This window comes from Cannabis sativa, chromosome 2, assembly GCF_029168945.1.
Source record: "Cannabis sativa cultivar Pink pepper isolate KNU-18-1 chromosome 2, ASM2916894v1, whole genome shotgun sequence".
Lineage (NCBI taxonomy): Eukaryota > Viridiplantae > Streptophyta > Magnoliopsida > Rosales > Cannabaceae > Cannabis > Cannabis sativa.
This window is the reverse complement of record NC_083602.1, coordinates 17729658-17745993: the sequence shown is the minus strand read 5'-3', so window position 1 is coordinate 17745993 and position 16336 is coordinate 17729658. Positions and strand designations below refer to the sequence as shown.

Here is a 16336-nt window from a genome sequence, read left to right as displayed (position 1 = left end):
CAGAGATCACACATTCAGACCCAACTTGTCAAAGAAAATCCTTTGCCAGGGATATTTTTTGCCCACAATGAAGAAGGATTATATAGAGTACGTCTAGAAATGTGAGCAATGTCAGAGATATGCCAAAGTTCCACATGCATCACCCACTGAAATCACACTCATGAGTAGCCCATGGCCTTTTACAGTTAAGGGTATCGATCTAGTAGGATCCTTCCCCAAAGGAAAAGGAGGAGTCAAATACACGATAGTTGCGGTTGATTATTTCACTAAGTTGGTTAAGGCAGAACTAATGAATACTGTCACCTCAAAAAAGGCCTTAGACTTTGTTATCAAGAGCATTGTGTGTTGCTATAGACTTCCATACAAGGTTGTCTCCAATAACGGGAAGTAGTTTGACAACGAACATTTCACTAACTTCGGTGCCCAACATGGAATCGTGAAATGCTTCTCAACTGTAGCCCAACCACAGGCCAACAGACAAGTGGAAGCCGTAAAGAAAATTTTGAAAACAATTTTGAAGAAGAAGCTCCAATGTAAAGCTCATTGGCCAGAGGAACTTTCGTGAGTTCTTTGGGCCTACAGGATCACGGAGAGAACTTCAAGAGGACACATTCCATAAGCGATGGCTTATGGGTGTGAAGCAGTAATTCCTATGGATGCCATGATCCCCTCTCATTGATGAGACACCTACGACCCTTCTTGAAACTATTCTTTTCACTTAATCAAAGAACTCCAAGAACAGTCACAAGTCCAACTTAAAATGTACCAAGGCAAGATCATCTAACACTTTAATTCAAAGTCAAGAGTCGTACATTTGATGTTGGAGTCCTCGTCTTGAGGAGAGTATTTCTAGCTTTGCAAGATCCGGGAGTGGGGCTAGTCGGCTCCAATTGGGAAGGCCCATATGAAATACTTGAAAAAGTGGGCCAAGGAACTTTTCAACTTAAGAGAATGGATGGATTGAGAGTCCCTCACGCCAAGAATGAACACCACTTATGTCGGTACTACCAATAGGCTGAGGTGACCAAGCCTTGATAAATCCTTTAAGCTTTGTGTAAATTTTAGTACAATTTCCTTCTTTATGTAAAACCTCTTGGTATAATGAAATGAAAATAGAAGAAGTTTACACTTAAATTTATGTTTTATATTTTTAAGCCACAAGCTATGTTTTAAATAAGTGACCAAGAAGTTTAAGACATCCAAACTTCTCAGCTCACAAACATGACACAAAAAGGAGGAAATGTTCAAGTTAACCAAAGCAAGGAGATTTCTAGTGAGTAACTGACCATTCACTACCTGCCAAAGCATGGATCTATGCTTAGGAAGGTTAAGTTTATTCCAAACATTCTGATGATGCAACACCCGAGTTTGGACAAGAAAGTTGTTATAAAGCCTTGATGAGCTAAATTTTCCACAAGCACCTACAACCATAACATCAACATTTCGAAACACCTTCCTCAAATTACAAAGCTTCCTACGATACCAACTTGAATCTTGTTTTAGTTGGTAGTCCCAAAAATCTTCCTATTTTAGATAAATGGTGTTTATCCATTTAACCCATAACACATCATGTTTTTTAGTTAAAGCCTAAATTTATTTAGTTAAAGTGGCCATGTTCCACTCAAAACCCCTTCCTAAACCCAATTCCTCCATAGACTTGGGACAACACATTTTTTCCCAGCTAGCAAATGGAGCATAGACCAATCTCCATTTGAACCCCAAAGAAACAGTCTACTTAGATGCTCAACTTCCTTTCTCAGACTTTGAGGAAGGGAAAATAGGCTCATCCAGTAATCTCATAACCCAACCAGAATTGAATGAATTAACTAAACTCTCCATGCAAAACTCATATGCCTAGTTGCCCAGGTATGTAACTTGAGTTTGATTTTCCTGATAATTATCTCATATTCTAAAAATCTCCATTTTGTAGGGCTCATGGGCACTCTAAGGTATTTAAGGGGGAAACAACCCTCTTCAAATTGTATATCATTTATAATGCTAGCTTTGACCTCCTTTGAAACTCCTCCAAAGTAAATTTGAGACTTAGATTAACATGCAGGCCTGACATGAAACTGAACTCATCTGAGGCAATTTTTAACAGTGTTGTAACTTCTCTTGTACCTTTGCAGAAGAGGGTCAAGTCATTAGCAAAACAAATTTTTAATAATTTGAACACCCTTACACATTGGATGGAATTCGAACTCTTTTTCTCGAGAAACAATTTGAACATTCCTGGTAAAGTATTCCATAATTAACACAAAAAATAAAGGGGAAATTGGGTCTCCTTGCCTTAGACCTTTCATCTTCTTGAAAGTGCCTTGAATTCTTCAATTCATAGACAGAGAGTATGAAGTATTTTTAAGACAGATCATAATCCAGTGAATAAACCTAGAGGGAAAGAAAAGGGCTTTCAATAGATCCTCCAGGAACATCCAACAAACATTGTCATAACCTTTACTAAAGTTGATCTTTATAACACATCTAGGAGAAGCATTCTTACAGCCATAATGCTTAATCAAGTCGTGAAATATCATTATATTATGAGATATGGAATTATTTTTTATGAAGGCCCTTTGGTTTTGATGCACTATTACAGGTAGGACCAAAGCAAGTTTGAGGCATAGGAGCTTTGAAATGCACTTATACATTGTAGTGTAGTAAGAAATAGGCCAATATTCCATTGCATGGCTAGAATTCTCCATCTTTGGGATCATGAAAATAGTTGTAGCATGTAGATCTGTTGGGAAGTTACCAGTATCAAAGAAATGCCAAACAAATTTACACACTTCCTGTCCTATCTCAGGCCAAAGAGATTTAAAAAAGACAAATTTAACAAAACAACAACAAAAACATAGACGCCAAATTAGACATATTTTCTTCAATCTTCTAACTTCTTCATCAGATTTTTTAACATGATTTTGTAGTGCCATTGTAACACCCTATTAATTTGGGTTGTTACCCTAATTTCTTAATACCGTGTACTCCTTTGCTAATCAAAGGGTTCGTAAAAAACCGTGAATATTTTTTTTTTTTTAATTAAACTTTAAACTTGAATAAATAAATACTTTCCATAATTTGGGATCCCATTTCAATATTATAATTTGTTTGACAAAATGCTTAGTTACAAAAGTTGATTCCTAGAGACTATCAAAATGAAGCATATTGTCTTGAAGATTGAACACTCCAGGTCTAACTGCTCCGATATGTATAATCCCCATCTGCTCGTACTCACTGTTGTTCAACCTTACCTTTACCTACACATATAAAAAAAATTATGAGTCGAAAAACTCAGTAAGAAAATCAAAAACATAACATAACATAAACCATATTATAATTAGGTGTATAGCAATTGTAATCCTATTCCGCGTCCCATGCGTACTGAGTCTAGAATGTTCGTATGACAAAGCGTAGCATGTATCTATTAGGATCTTGGTGCAACTCTATGTACACCTCACCGATACCTTGATATACTAATTTAATGGCTAGTTTTATGCCTAACATATATCTATTGGTATCTCAGTGCAACTCTATGTATACCTCACCAATACCCTAATATGTTATCCTGATGGCAACTGATATGCATGTTTAACATGTATTCATAAATGTAATTATTATACTAATCTTACCATGATTCTAAATTCAATTGTGTCGATCAACTTGAGTGGAAACTACTTCTCGACGGTTTATAGGCCCTGAAGTAATAATACGCTAAATCACTTTTTGGGAACTTAGACTCAAAACTAAAAGTTTCCCTATCAATAGATAACATGACAATACACTAAAGATTGAGAAAACACTAACAAATGATATTCTCAGGGAAAATACCATAAAAAATGGTAGGTTATTTCCTAAATTGGGGGTTGTTTTTTTGGGTCTCTGGCAGCTAAAAATAGTAGACCGTTTCTGGAAAAAGGGGCTGCTATTTTTTATTGCAAAACACATAAAATCTCATTTATCCTAGAATTCAACCCCAAATCACACTGAAAGCTCCAAAACACCTAAACAAGCAATACATAGCTTAATCCAACCAAAAAATTTATCATCAAGCAACTGTACTAAATTTCACTATAAATGACCTAAGTTTGAGCTTAAAAGCTCAACACATGCTTAACCTCCAACCAAGCCATCAAAACCAGCATGAATTAACTTAATTAACCATAAAAGAACCCAGCAAAACAAACCCTAAACAACCAGTTCGTACAGAAACTAAAATCCTAAAATTCATGCATGAAACCTTACTTTGTAATAAAGAAAACAAAGGGAAAAGACTTTCCTTAACTTTAACTATCAAACCCTTGAATTTTCTAAGCTCAATTCACCTCAAATCATTTTTAAATTGGTGGAAAATGTTGAGCTTCCCTTGGTTGCTTCTATGGTCGAACAAGAGAGAGAGAGAGAAAGAGGTTTGGATTCTAACTTTGTTTTTTATTTTTATTTTTTTGTTTAGTGACATAAGAGATAATGGCTTAATTAATTCAGCCTAACATTAATCAAATAAACATAGGATTTATTACAAAGTCCACTCCCTCACTAAAGACAAAACTAAAGTAAAATTACTAATTTACCCTCTTTCTTCACCATGAAGTAAACTTAAAACTTAGGGTTAAAATGGTGCAAAACCATAACTCTACATATTTCTTACATTCCAAAAGTCTAACTATATTGCTCAACTAGAACCAATATACTATACCTTGTCTAAGTGACTATATATGACAAGCATCGCATTCCACCATTACCAAGCATAAAATATGAAAAATAAATTTTTTATATATATCATAATTAATATACTTAGATATCAAATATATCTCCATAATTGTAAAAATAATAATTAAAAGCCTACTTATAATAATAATAATAAGAAATAATTATTTGTTAATTCTTAAAATAAAACTATGCGATTATTATAATTATCCCACGTTAAAAGAATTTCGTTCTCAAAATTTAACCTAAATAACTCTAGATATTGAGCCCTCATATCGGACTCCAATTCCTAGGTGTCTTCCTCCACCTTACTATTTCTCTAGAGTACCTTGACCAAAACTATGGTCTTATTCTAGAGGTTTTATCCTTTCTGTCAAGGATCTACACTAGTTGCTCCTCATATGACAAATCTGGTTAGAGCTATAGGGTTTTGTAACTTAAAATATGTGTGGGATCTATGACGTATTTTCTTAAAATGGAGAAATGAAATACGTTTTGTACTCCTGCCAATGTTGGAAGCAAAGCTAGACGGTAAGCTACCAATCAAAATTTTTCAAGAATTTCAAAAGGCCCTATAAATCTAGGTCATAATAACTTCCCCTTTTTTCTTAAAATGTTTAACCCCCTTCATTGGAGATACCGATACGAAGACATGATCTTTTGCCGAAAACTCTATTTTTCTATATTTAAAATCTGCATAACTTTTCTGCCTACTCTAAGAGGCAAGCATTCTAGCGTTGATCTTCTCTACAGCCTCGTTGGTCCGTTGAATTGATTCTGGACCTAGGTATTTCTTTTCTTAAGTTTCATCCCAATGAATAGGAGATCTGCATTTTTTTTCCATGCAACATCTCATAGGGAGTCATCCCTATTGTACTCTGATAAAAAAACTATCAATGGTAGATACTTACTTCAAGAGCCTCCAAAATCTATCACACAGGCTCACATCATATCCTTTAATATCTGAATTATCCTCTCAGACTGACCATCTATCTGGGGATGGAAAGTTGCACTAAACTTTAGCTTTGTAGCCATGATCACTAGAGACATCCCAAAACTTTGAAGTGAATTTTGGATCCTTATCTGATACGATGGGCTTCGAAGATCCATGTAACCTTATTGTTTCTTTTACATAAAGTTCTACATACTGATCTGCTGTGTATATTGTTTTTATCGGCACAAAATGGGCTGACTTGGTAAATCAATCAACAACTACTCACAAGGAACTAAACATGCCTGTTATTCTAGGTAATCCAACCATAAAATCCATGGTGACATCCTCACATTTCCATTCAGGAAGAGTCAAAGGTTGTAACAACCCTATAGGTCATTGATGTTCAGCCTTAATTTGCGGACAAGTTTGGCACTTAGATACGTATTCTACCACATCCTTCTTCATATCGCACCACCAGTAATAGGGTATTAAATCTTCATACATCTTGGTGGTACCAAGATGCAACGAATAGGGAGTGGTATGAGCTTCATCAAGAATTTATTTTCTAAGTTCCACAATATTCTGGACACAAACTCGGGTTTTGTAGTGTAACAGTTTGTTTGCAAAAATTGAGAAATCTTTACCTTGACCAACTAAGAATTCTGCTCGTATCTTCACTAGTTCTGAAGCCACAATTGAGCATTTCTAACTCTATCTAACAAATCTGACTATAGTGTCAAACTATTAAGTTTGCCAACTACAAACTCAATACTTGACTTGACCATGTTATTTGCCAACTGAGGTGAAATCATAATCGTACTGAATACCAGCTCGGGACCTTTCCTACTAAGGGCATCTTCCACTACATTAGCTTTCCCAAGATGATAGAGAATCTCACAATCTTTATCTTTAACCAACTCCAACCACTGCCTCTGTCTCATATTCAAATCTTTCTAAGTAAAGAAATATTTGAGGCTCTTGTGATTGGTATTAATCTCACACTTTACTCCATAGAGATAGTGTCGTCAAATTTTTAATGAAAAAACCCCTGTAGTAAGCTCTAAGTCATGATTTGGGTATCGCTGCTCACACTCCTTCAACTGACAAGAATCATAAGCAATAACTCTATCCCCTTGCATTTGAACACACCCTAGACCTGTCTGGAGGCATCATAAAAAACCACAAACTTTTCTTGATCTGACAGTAATGCTAGTTCCGAAGCTGTGATCAAACAATGCTTCACCTCTTAGAAACTTGCTTCAAACTCATCTTTCCATATAAACCACTGATTCTTTTTAGTTAACTCTGTTAAGGGCATTGAGATGTTGTAAAACTCCTTAACAAAACATTGAGAATACTGCGCTAAACCCATAAAATACTGACTTCATTGACTTTCCTTGACCTTGGCAAATCCCTGACAGAATAAATCTTTCTTGGATAAACCATGATCCCATCCTTACAATGTGTCCTAACAATGACACTTGGGATAATAAAAATTCACACTTTTAAATTTGGCATAGAGCTTGTGTTCTCGTAATCGTTGTAAAACCATCCATAAATGCTGCCCATGCCCCATTTCTAACTAAGAGTACACAAGGATGTCATGGATAAATAATAAAACACATATATCAAGGAATTAATCCTTGAATACTCTATTCATTAGATCCATGAAAGCTGCTGGAGCATTGGTTAGTCCAAAATACATAACCAAGAATTCATAGTGGCCATACCTAGTACGAAAGACAGTCTTTGGAATGTCCTCCTCGTAGATTCTCAACTGATGATAGCTCGATCGGAGATCAATCTTAGAGAAGACTTTCTTTTCTTGTAGTTGATCAAACAAATCATCGATCTTAGGTAGAGGTTACTTGTTTTTAATTTTTAACTTGTTTAATTCTCTGTAGTCAATACACATGCAAAGTGATCCATCTTTCTTCTTAACAAACAACACCAGTTTTCTGTAGTGTCACACATTGGGTGGGAAAAACCTTAAATAAAGTATCCCCTAAAGTTGTATCTTTAGTTCCTTAAGTTCTGCAGGAGCCATTCTATATGGTGCCTTAGAAACTAGCTCTGCTCCGGGTGCTAAATCAATTACAAAATTTATTTTTTGTTCCAGGAACCCTAAAACTAATCCCACAAAAACAAACAGTTCCTCACCCTCAGGTTGAAAGATCATCATATTTCGCTTACAATCAATACTAGCAGCATATTTGGACAAAAAATCTATTCCCAGTATATTATCGAAATCTGCTAAACTCAATTCCACTAGGTCAGTGCTCAACTCCCCATCCTCAATCCTAATTGGTATAGACATAATCCACCTTTAAGAGATAACTAATTCTCCACCAGGCAGTAGGGTTCCAAATCCTATTTCTAACTGTAACAAGGCTTATCCAATTTATCAATTACTTTAGCCGCCACATACGAATGAGTGGCCCCAGATTCAAACAAAAAAGAGTAGTAAGAGTTGTTAACTGAAAGCTAACGTGTCACGAATGAGTAAGAGCAACACCCTAGCTAGAGCCAGTTTAGCCTCTGTCCTTTGATCTTCAGTCGTTAACTGTGCGCAGTCTCTTTTGTAATGTCCAGATACTCCGCACAAGAAACATCCCCAACCTTTACACTTGACCAGATGATGCTTCTTACAATTAGGGCATTCCGGGTAGGTGTATCGGTTCTCAAATCCACTCTGCATATTACCACAGCCTTGGTTCCCCCAGAACCTCTTGTTCTGATTCAAGCCACCTGATGCAGATGAAACTTTTCTTTTCTGATCAGTAGTTGAATCACTACCACCCCTACCATAACTCGAGGTAGGAGGAGTAGTGGCTCCACTAACAACCTGAGTTCCTTAGGACTCTTAGATACGCTCAATTGCGCCCTCAGCTTGCAGTACCTTTCCAACCATATCAGCATAGGTAGTTATGTCATCCGTTGTGATCATCAAGTCAAGTTTAATCTTGGGATTCCACCAATCCAGATATTTTTCTTTCTTGTTAAAATCAGTTGGCACTATTTTTCTTGTCAAACTTGTTGTATATTCTGTAACTGACATATCTCTTTTAGAGTCAACTGTGTAAATTCTTTTCTCTTTACACTATAGGTAGCCTCCTTATAGTACTTAGAATTAAATATTTCTTGAAATTCCTTCTAGGTTATTCTGGTGACATATGAGGGACACCATGTCCCCCTAAACCGAAGCATCCTCATGGAACTCCAAATTAAGTATAGCATACGTCTCTCTATCATTGCCAGTGACTCCCATAAAATTCAATATTATGTTAATAACTATTAGCCATTGCTTGATTTTCATAATGTCCAGACCTCCTAAGAAGACTGGAGGTGCTTGTTTATAGATTCTTTCATAAACTTGTTCCATACGATTGCCAATAGGAACTGACCCTACTTGCGCATAACTGGGGCAGGAGCCATCTACACCTCAGGAGGAGGCATTACAGGAGCACAATGCTGTCTCTGATGTTGGATTTCTTCATCTTGTTCATTGATCCTGTCTTGCATTTCAGTAAACCTATGTTCCCAATCCTGAGTAGCCTGCGGTGGGTTAACATCTCCCTGATTGCATGCCCTACCTCTTAGGCCTCCACCTTGACCACAAATATTTGGGGGAAACTGGACTCTCTGATTTCCACCAGATCTAAATGAACTACCCTGGCTTCTCATGTTCCACTTGGCGTCCATTCTATTAGAATAGCCTGCGAAACAGTGAGCTAGCCTAGTTAGATCACGACCAAGATTAAATTCTAATAACTGCTTACTTGAGAAAATAAAACATGCGCCTATTCAGCTATCAGGCTACTAACATGCTTCCTATTAAGCTTTTCTCATAATATACTAATGAAATAAACTACTAAAGCATAAAATGGCTTACTAAACCGTGAGTTGAGCATAACTTTGATGATGATTGTACATATCGTGACAATCTGATCGTGATTTATTAATACAGTACACTCATTTGTACTCATTTGCTAATCAAAGGGTTTATGGAAAATCATGAATAATTAAAATTTTCTTAATTAAACTTTAAACTTGAATAAATAAATAGTTTACATAATCTGGGATTCATTTTTTAAAGTTATAATATATTTTACAAAATGCTTAGTTATAAAAGTTGTCGCCTAGCGACTATCAAAATGAATCATGTTGTCCCAAAGATCAAACACTCCAGGTCTAACTGCTCTAATATGTACAATCTTTATCTTCTCATACTCATTGCTATTCAACCTTAGCTTTTCCTTTACCTACACATACGAACAAAACTTGTGAGTCAACAGACTCAGTAAGAAAAGCATAAACATAACATAACATGAACTAGATTATAATTAGGCACCCATACACCCGATTGTAAACAGATCTCGCGTCCCACATGTATTGAATGTTTGTACGACAAAGCCTAGCATATATCTATTGGTATCTCAGTGCAACTCTATCTACACCTCACTCATACCCTAATATGCTAATATAATGGCTACTTTTATGCCTAACATATATATGTTGGTATCTCAGTGCAACTCTATATACACCTCACCGATACCCTGATATGTTATTCTGCTGGCAACTGACATGCATGCTAAACATGTATTTATAAATGTAATTATTATACTAATCTTACCTTGATTCTAAATTTAGGTGTGTGGTCATCCTGAGTGGAAACTGTTCCTCGATGGTTTACAGGCCCCTAAGTCACAAAATATGTAAAACTGATAAATGATACGCTAAATCACTTTTTGAGGACTTAGACTCAAAACTAAAATTTTTCTAATGGATAGATAGCATGGAAATACAGTAAAGATCAAGAAAACACTGAGAAATGAGATTCTTGGGGAAAATACAACAAAAAATGGTAGGCTGTTTCCTAAAAACGGTAGTCCGTTTATGGAAAAATGGTCTGCCATTTTTTATTGCATAAACACAAAAATCTCATTTCTCCTAGAATTCAACCCCAAATCACACCAAATGCTCCAGAACATTTAAACAAGCCATACATGACATAATCCAACTGAAAAATTCATCATCAAGCAACTACAGCAAATTTTACCAAGAATGACCTAAGTTTGACCTGAAAAGCTCAACACATGCTTAAGCACCACCTAAGCCATCAAAATTAGCATGAATTAACTTAATTAACAATAAAATAACTTAGCGAAAGAAACCCTAAATAACTAGCCCGTATAGAAACCAAAACTGAAACCTTACTTTGTACTAAAGAAAACAAAGGGAAAAGACTTACCTTAACTTTAACTATCAAACCCTTGGATTTTCTAAGCTTAATTCACCTCAAATCTGGTCTGATTGGTAGAAAAATTTAAGCTTCCCTTGGTCGCTTTTATGGCTGAACAAGAGAGAGAGAAAGAGGTTTTGAGCTTGTTTGGCTGTGTTTTCAGTTTTCAGTTTTTAAAATTGTGTTTTTAAAAGTGAGAATAAAAAATAGTTTTTTGTCATTTTAAAAATTTAATGGTGTTTGGCACAAATTTTTAAAAACTGTTTTTAAATTTTTTCTTACGAAAAAAATCAATATTTTAGCACCATACCATGACACTAACCCATCCGGGTCTAGGTTCGGATATGGTTTCGGGTCTAGGATCCAAGTATGTGAGCAAAATATAAAATATAATATGTTAGACAAAAAAAAATATTTTTGAAAATTGAAAACAACTTTTTGATGTTTTCGGTTTTCTAATTTTTTAAAACTCAATTTTTAAAAAACAGTTTTTAAAAATTTTTGCCAAACGACTCCTAATAGTTTTTAAAAACTGTTTTCAGTTTTAAAAAACAGAAAACAGTTTTTAAACTGTAAAGCCAAACAGGATCTTTAATTCTAACTTTGTTTTTGATTTTTTTGTTTAGTGACATAAGAAATAATAGCTTAATTAATTCAGCCTAACATTAATCAAATAAATATAGGATTTATTACAAAGTCCACTCCCTCACTAAAGACAAAATTAAAGTAGAATTACTAATTTACCCCATTTCTTCACCATGAAGTAAACTTAAAATTTAGGAGTACAATGGTCCAAACCCATAACTCCAGACATTCCTGACATTCCAAATGTCTATCTATATCACCTGCTAGAACCAAGATACTATACCTTGTCTAAGTGATTTCATAGGCTAAACGTCGCATTCTATCGTTACTAGGCATAAAATATGAAAAATATAAAATTTTATATATATCATAATTATTACATCTAGAATTTAAATATATCTCTATAATTGTAAAAATAATAATTAAAAGTCTACTTCTGATAATAAGCCCTAATTATCTATTATTATCAAAATTAAACTATGCGGTCATTACAACCATTATTCTCCTCAATCATCTCTAACATTTGAACTAAATTTATATTTTTCCTTGGAGTTGGTGGGTCAATCCATTTAAAGAAACGATACCCAATCTTAACATTACTCTGTCAAAACCAAACTAAAACCATTACAATCCCAAATAATATCCAAAAGAGATTTAACCAAACCTTCTTTCTTGGACACCCGAAAAACCTTCTTTGTGGGTTATCTTCTATCAAGAACGTTTGTTCAACACATTCTAGACCACATTTACACTCTACTGGTCTCCATTCATATATATTCATAGATCTTTCACCACTTTTATAAGAAAGAGAAGAAGACGAGGATAAAAGAGAACGATGATTAAAGAGAGAAGAACATAAATGACACAAACCCAACAGTGAAGAACCCATGCGTGAAGATTTATTCATATTTATTTTAAATGAAAAACACAACCCAACTGGGAAGAATAGAGAAAAAAAGAAAGGATAGCTAGATTTCATGTTGATGATATATGGCTGTCATTTTATAATCTTTCTTTAAAATTCATTCAACTTAAAAAATGGTAACAATATTTAATTTACATTAAAATAACCACCTAATCTCAACCAATATTCGTATGTACTGCCACATCATTCATTAAATTAGAAAATTAAACAGAAGTGAACTGAATGGAAGGACTACATTCCAGCATTCGTTATATTTTGAGAGGTACTCATATGCAGTATATAATACGGGCAAAACTTGGTTTGATAATGTAACCATTCATTTTAATTCTAAAAAGTAAATTGTCATTTCAGCTGTCACTAACCCCAAAAGGAAGAAGAAATTTTTTTGAGAGGTACGATATTATAACAAACAACTTTCATGGAAATAATAACGTAATAATGAAAGAGAGAATCAAGTTGTCTAAACTTGGTAAACAAACTTCATAGTACAAAAACAAGCTAAGAAGTTGATTTAATTTGTATATGTAATATGATTGATATCTTATTATTTTATAGTTGTCTTTTTGTTGTTTTGTAAGTATTTTATAGTTAATTTTTTTGTTATTTTATTTTACTGAAATATGATGTTTTTGTAATTTTAAAATATTATTTTTGAAAATTTAATTTTGTATAAATATTAAAAAAAAAAGACATTAAAAATGTAAAAGTAACATAAAAAGTAAATATTTATGTATCAAACCCCAAAAAAAATAACAAAATTTAGTTAAATATAACATTTAAATCCTGAAATGCAACAAAAATATCCTAAATATTAAAATGTTACACATTCACTGCTAAATAATTATTAAATGTTATCGTTTTCTAAATTTAAGATTAATTATGCTGTTTTATATATTTTTCAATAATTTGAATACTTTTTATAACTAAAAATACATTTTGTTTTTATATTAACACTTGCTTATATTTTTTTTGTGCTGTTAAAAAATATATATTTAAATATTATATTTTATAAACAATGGTAAATAAGAGTGGGCATAAATCGATCTAATTCAATGACAACGGTCTGATCCAATTATAATAGACCGCTAAACATTAGATATCCAATTGTGATCGAACCAGATTAAATGTTATTTTTGAATATCCAGTTGGATCGGATCAGATGTTGGATGAGGTGTCAAAAAATTCAATACATCTAACATCCAATCGAACTAATTAGTATTTTTATTTAGTTTGGATAAGTAATTGGATTTTATATTGTTATACGTAAAATATATATATGTATAGGAATGCTCTTGATGGGTATTACTCATGTATGGGTATTTATTATTGATCATTGGATCAAATCTAATAGTTGATATTTATAATCATTAATTAAATATTAAAAAAATTAATATTTCCTATTTTGCCACTTCTTTCTTTGATTTTTTTATTCTCTATATTCCTAAAATAAATAAAACTATTAATAGAAATAAATAAAAAAAATTATATGTTGAATTGTTATTTAAGAAGTAAAACACACTAAAAAAAATAAAATAATTTAAAAATTAAAAAGAAGAAAAATGTATATTTATCTTTTTATAAAATTTGCTCAAACTAGAATTCTATGTTGCATTACTGAGAACAAAAAAATAATAATTTTAAGCTTTAAGCTGTAATACATATGGAATGTATAATATTTTTTCTAAACCTATATTCTTTCATTTCATAATAATTAACGATCATTTATATGTTATTATTTTTTCAAAATACTTGGGCTTACCAAAACCTATAAGAATAAAACCAAAGAAGAAAACTTTAATTAAAAAAAAATGAAGAAAAAAAGTGTCATAAATATTATTAAACAATGGCAATTACTAACACAAGAATTTCAGCAAAAAAACATTATACCTAACCCCTAGACAAGATTATCGTCTTCCAATCCTAAGAATATAAATAATGAACAACACATCATTAGTTATTCTAGGAGAATGATGGATGGTAATGTCAAAAAAATCATTAGATGATAATAGTATTCTCTAACAATAATATTGTAGCCTTTTATTTTTAAGAGCATGAATAATATTAAGACAATTGGGTTCCACAATTAAGCTCTTATTCTCCTAATAAAAAAATACATTAATATACATGTAAGTGATTCTTAGTTTTACAATAATAAATGATTAATAAACTCACAATTTAATAAAATAATAAAATAGTAATTTTAATTAGTTTCTAAAAATAATTTATAATTTTTTCATACTATTAGCTGTAATTATTATTTCCAATTTTTATAAAAAATAAATATAATTATTTTTAAAAAAATAATTGTTGGGAACTTGTTATAAAAGGTTATTAGATTGTTACATTATTAATTTTTTTAGTGCCTATCAATGAGTATTACCCATTAAGAAGTATTCCATATATGTATATATAAAAATTAACATTAAAATTTTACTCTTTTTCTCGATTTGATCCAATACATGCTGGATCTAAAATATTAGATGGATCTGATCCGATCTAAAAAAATATTAAATTTAAAATATTAGATAAACTCAAATCAAACCAATAAATATTTATGAAATACATCTAATATAGGGAAAAAACAGAAAAATACAAAAAAAGAAAAAAAAATTACAAAAATACTATGGGCCGGCCCATTAAACATTTATACAGTCCACATACAAATATTTACAAAAATACTACATGCACTAAGCCTTCAGCTGTACAGAGCGAACGATTAAGATGAACATACCTCGATCGTTTCAAAACCGCAAAACAACCAAAATGAAACCAAAACGAGGAAAATACAACCATTAATTCTGGCAAAATCAACTGAAAAGAAGACCTGGAATGATCTCAACAGAAGATGACAAAAAAAAATCAGAAAAACTGTTAAGAAACTGAAATTACACATTTGTTTTCTGTTTTATTCGATCAAAACAACTCCCCCTAATATCGAAATCCAGATTCATGAAATGTAGATCTGTAACAAACAGATCTGGAGCTCCCACCAAATCCAAAACAATATATGATGTAAAAAATTAAAAAAAAAAACCTCATGAATAATACATCTACGTTATATACAGTTGCATTTTGATTAATTACTGGTTTCTAATATAAATACATACTTTTAATAACACAATAAGAAGAGAAAATTCGAATTAAGGTACAATCAGTTACGTATAAGTCTGTTTATTTTTTGTTTTGGTTGCCTTATAGTTGCATTATCGTTTTATTATAGTTTATATATTATGCAGAAATTTAATTTGACGGGGAACAAGAAATAGCAGTTATACATGGTAAGTTTTGTGCAAATAGTTGCATATTAGTTTTATAATGAAATAACATATGCAAGTAGCAAAACTATAATAAAACTACAAAACAACTGTATACAAACTAAAATACAGGAAAAACTCTTTGAACATCAACATCCATGATAAATCTCATTGTTACCCATTTATGATATAAAAATGGACAGGAAACAACTAGACAAAAAACATATTAAAAAAAAAATGCATGAGAAGGTGTTTACACTATTAAAAAACTATGAAAAAACTATTACAAAATGAGAAATAATCAAATGAAGAAACTGAAATGAAAAACAATAAAACATCTGGAAAAACAAAAACAGAAAAAAAAAACAACAAAATAAAACAGAAATTAAGACTAAACAAACGAAAATGAAAAACTCATAAAAAGAACAAATAAATTAAACAAAAAAAAAATAGAAGCCCTAAAAAACCAAACAAAACTAAAAGAAATGTTAAAATGAAAAACCTAAAATAGTAAAATCGATAAACACAAAACACACTAATGTCAAATACGAACAAAATTTCAAAAAGGGGGGAAACGAAAAAGAAACCGAAAATAAACCTGAGATCGAAGACTAGCTCCATCTTAATTATTTTTTGAGCATCATCTTGATGAATTTTTTCCTGGGCAGCAACCTTTGATTTTTTTTAGGAGGAGC

General features: G+C 32.3%; 2 long non-coding RNA genes across 3 annotated transcripts; both read right to left on the bottom strand.

The window, feature by feature from the left end:
* Positions 1–3049: 3049 nt before the first annotated feature.
* LOC133033927 (uncharacterized) lies at positions 3050–4722 on the bottom strand. Its single transcript, XR_009685943.1, has 2 exons — positions 3627–4722; positions 3050–3254 (listed from the first exon to the last, which is right to left on the bottom strand). It is a non-coding gene; the product is annotated as an uncharacterized LOC133033927 (long non-coding RNA).
* Positions 4723–8897: 4175 nt separating this feature from the next.
* LOC133034810 (uncharacterized) lies at positions 8898–11012 on the bottom strand. Of its 2 annotated transcripts, none has more exons than XR_009686152.1 (3): positions 10887–11012; positions 10269–10334; positions 8898–9351 (listed from the first exon to the last, which is right to left on the bottom strand). It is a non-coding gene; the product is annotated as an uncharacterized LOC133034810 (long non-coding RNA). The 2 variants fall into 2 exon arrangements; XR_009686153.1 differs by lacking the exon at positions 8898–9351 and adding an exon at positions 9653–9897.
* Positions 11013–16336: the final 5324 nt, after the last annotated feature.